The sequence below is a fragment of the Rhea americana genome, unplaced genomic scaffold (assembly GCF_003343005.1).
Source record: "Rhea americana isolate MKP2758 unplaced genomic scaffold, rheAme1 scaffold_27, whole genome shotgun sequence".
In the NCBI taxonomy this organism is placed as follows: Eukaryota; Metazoa; Chordata; class Aves; order Rheiformes; family Rheidae; genus Rhea; species Rhea americana.
In genome coordinates this window covers 6980509-6984667 of record NW_028186390.1, presented here as the reverse complement: position 1 = coordinate 6984667, position 4159 = coordinate 6980509, and the positions used below count along the sequence as shown (strand labels likewise).

The following is a 4159-nucleotide window of genomic DNA, read 5'->3' as shown; positions in this document are numbered from 1 at the left end:
AGAAAAACAACCAGATTTCACAGACCTGACTCAAAAAAAAAAAAAAAAAAAAAAAAAAAAAAAAAAAAAAAAAAAAGTCTGCTCCAGAAGGAAAACCCGGCTGAGGATAGTTTGCTCCCAAGCCTGGCCCAAGAAGGTAAGGCTGAGGCAGTCTGCATCAGCTTTGACCCTCTGCACTAGACAATTTTCTAACACTCTGTGCTTTTTTATGCCATTCACCAGGGCAAAACACGTTAAAATAAAAACCGTAAATGCAAGTATTGTTATTTGAGAAACTTTGAATTCGGTTGTATCTTGCAGAGTTTTGTGTCTCAGGGGCATAAGAGAGAGGTGAACCACCTGCCATGCACTGYGGATGTAGTCAGTCTCTTCAGACCACGCTAGCCAGGAAAGGGTGCAGCGGCTGGTACAAGCAGTCTGGAGGCAGGGCTCACCTCCTGGACGGTCTACAAAGACAGCTTCACCCTTGCTGTCAGATCCTGTCTCTTTCTGAGTTCATCTGCTAATTTTGATTTTTTTTCAGCAGATATGCAAGTTTCACAGGTCTAACTAGCTAACAGACCTCAATTTTGGGTGTATTATGCACAAAATTAACTGTCACAAAGCTGACCAGAAGGAGGCATCACAAAGCAGCGTGGGGCTCTACAACTTCCCTTGGCTAGATTACACATCCCTTGGGAACCAAGTTCATCCAAGCCCAGGCAAAACAGACCATTTTGCTAGTAGTCCAGGATGCGATCTCTCCCCCCCTTGGAGAAGATCAGTCAGCCGCTTTCACTGCCCTTGCTGGACCAGTTGGGAAGTACATGTGCAGCATATGCAGACAGAGCGCACAAAGCAGTCTCTCCCTCAGCATACGTGCTTTTCTCCTTTTATATACAAACCTTTGGCCTGATGGACGGTGTGCCGTCCATCTGCCTTTTGTTCTTGAGCAACAATCAAGGCAAAGGGCGAGATGAAGAGTTACTCCCTTGCACTCAAGTATTCCTCAGAGAAGACTCACAGCTAGCTCCAGTCTGGGTCACCTTGAAAGCCAGTATTAACTACCTTCTCCTACTAAATGAGGCAACCCYGTACAAGGAGTTTGGGGTCTAGGAAATGATCCAATATTTTTCAATTTCAATTTCCTGTGACCACTTGAAGATACACTTTCATATTTTTTGCACTAGACATTAACAGAAAAGAARGAGTGCAATAGCATACAGGAAAGGATTTCAAAACAAGGCACAGAGAAGGAGAATGCTTCCTCAYTGCACTGGCCACTTCTAAACCAAACAGGCAAAAGTACTTGTATTTTACATTTAGATAAGGAAAGCTCTCAAACTCTAGATAATAATCTGACTGACATTTTTAGATGCAGTGTCTTGTTTTCAAATAGTGTAATTTTCTAGCAAACTATTTTCTTCTGTGCTAAAGATAGTTTAACTACTCAGAAGCTTGTGCTTAGTGCTTATCATTYTGCAAAATAAAATGGGTAATAGTGTCTTTCCAAAAATCAAAGTAAATAAGATTTAACAAACTAGTGATAAATGCTTAGGCCTGCTATATGCCAAGGAACTGCAGCCTGAGAAGGGGATTGATTGGTTGCTTACACYGAAAACTAGAAATTTCAGGCTGGTTCAAGCCAGAGATCCAAAAYAACCTAGCTCTGATGCTAAGTGTTTGTGTGTCTGAAGAGCAGAGCTGCTCTGGAATAGGTTACTCGGAGASTATGCAATCTCCACCCTTGAAGGTTTTCARGGCTCAGCTAAGGGGCCACAGCCAATCTCACTTMATGTTGGCAACAACGTCGCTTTGAGCTTTTCCAACTTTGATCTTTCTTTCTCTTTGCTTTTGTTTGAACCCCTAAGGGAGCTCTCTATAAGGTCATCTAGCTCAAGAAAAAACATTGCTCAGTATTATTTGATTACTTAATCACAATACGCTAGCATGCTTAGGAAAGAAAACGGTTAGAGATATCTACATTAACTTCATATACATTTTCAASATCCCTGCAACAGCTTGAGCACTACCTCTCATCCAGCTATGTTCAATACAGAGCAATATTGACAATCCGTAACAGAAGAAACAGAAACACGCAGCTCAATAACCCCAACTGTAAAGTGATACTGGTCAGTTATCTCAGACACCTTTCTGAACAGGGGAAGAGACCTTACCTGTTGCACAACCACATCTGAATTAACTGGCAAGAGAATGCTAGGGGGAAGGGAACTGCTAAGCTGCTTTGAGATTTTGGTTCAGTGCATAGAACAATGGTAATTGCTCCAGAAATGCTAATTAAAAAAACAAAAAAAATGCAACCTGWAGGTGTATTGAAATACATACTGAAACATGACAACAGTAGTTAGTTGCTATTTTGAGTATGCTTATGTTTTTCCYTTTCAATAAAATAGTCTATTGTTTTGATCTATTTCTCACAGTAGTTAAATGCATCCAATATATCTATTCCTTAACCATTCTTCCAGTCAAATTAACTTGCAGGGTAGCTCACCCACATTAACGGCAAGGTTGGATTCTAGCATGGGCTGGGCAAAAAAATAACAGCCACGCACACATATAAGATGCAGCATGCCTCACATAAAAGATGCGAGTTCTGCTCTTGGCTCTAATTTCTAGTGTAGTTCTACAAAGTACAGCAGGTAAATCATCAATTGAACAAAGAGACTAAGATTTTCCTACAGGTACCTTTAGGATTCTAGTTGACCTCAGATTTCAGCTGGCCAGCAGGTAGTATTTGCATGGAGAGTCCTTAACATTTAAGAAAAATACCATGCAGAGTTCAGAGTTCCTCAGTGTCACATAAGTAATCCAATTCTTCCGGTCATTCAGGCTGATAATGCAAAACAGCCAGCCTCACGGCCTGTTTTTTCCGAGTCCTTTAACAATGGCTTTTTGGTGCAAACACAAAGTTACAAACATTATTTCCTATTTGCCAGCAACTGAAAGAATCTAATACTTGTTCTCAACACTTGGTTTACCCTGCTGGTGTAATGAGGTCTGTGGGCTGAGAACATCCTAAGGGATAATAACAGCACCTTTCTCTAGCAGAATAAAAGATTTTATTTTGCCCCTGAAACATCTCAGTGCTGGTGTTTTCAGACAAAACCAGTAAGGTTACAGCACACCCATCTCAAAGTGTTATTAGAGTACAACTACAACAGACATTACATAAGTGTACAAGCGATTGGAAGAGACATCTGATCAGGCTACAAGAATGAGAGCAAAGGACACTAGATTTTATAAAGAGACCTCGCAGCTAAATGGAGCAGTGTTCAGACCTTTTCAGATCCTGTATCATCAGGTTGCAGTGAAACAGCTACCCATTATTCCTGTTGCTAGCTTTTTGTCATGTAACAGAAGATGAATAGTTTATCTGGTTGCCAGAGTCTAAAATTAACTGTTTTAGGTTGTTTACTTTTGCATTTACTATGACACAACATAGCAAATTGAGCATTGGCTTAAAAGACCTGTCATTTTAGCTCACAAAAATACTGCTTTCGTACAAATTTATTCATGGTAAGAACAACAAAAGCATGAGTTCCTAAACTGATCAGCAAAACTAATTTACCCTATTTGTTACATCTCTTTTTGAAGGTCTCCCAAACCTTATGAGGAAAGAGGTCAGTAGTCTCTTTGAAGGACAAGTTACCTGGAAGCTCAGCCAAGCACAGATGTTCTCTAGAGATCAGATAGAGTATAACCTTTTCCCACAAACGGAGAGGGCATAGGGAAATATGCTATGCTATACTAGGGAGAGAAGTGCTTCCTTGCAAGACACCTGCAGTCACTTTATCAGACCCAAACACAAGAAAAATGAAATGAGGTTCTGTCTGTAAGTGGTACTTATATGTAACATACATATTTAATATCAAGAGACTAATGCAGAACTTAAGCTTGCAAATTTTAGCCTTCAAAATTCTGAATAAAGGCTTGAGCACACTCATATAAGAAGTAGAAGCTTTTAGGGATAAGATGCATCACAATCACTTCATTCCAGCAGCTAGCGCTCAGAAACGTAACGATGCCAAATATCACCATGTCTGAGGGGGAAGACAAGAAGAAATTGTGAACAGCTTACAATGCTGTTTTGAAAGTCAGTGCTATTTCAATACGTAGATCTAATATAAATAAGTCACTAATACTGCCCCTAGAAAAGCAA

The 4159-nt window shown here is 40.1% G+C and overlaps 1 protein-coding gene across 1 annotated transcript in view; it reads right to left on the bottom strand.

The window, feature by feature from the left end:
- The window catches only part of TESK2 (testis associated actin remodelling kinase 2), a 72445-nt gene that overhangs the window by 26079 nt on the left and 42207 nt on the right, over positions 1-4159 (bottom strand). The window lies entirely within an intron of this gene.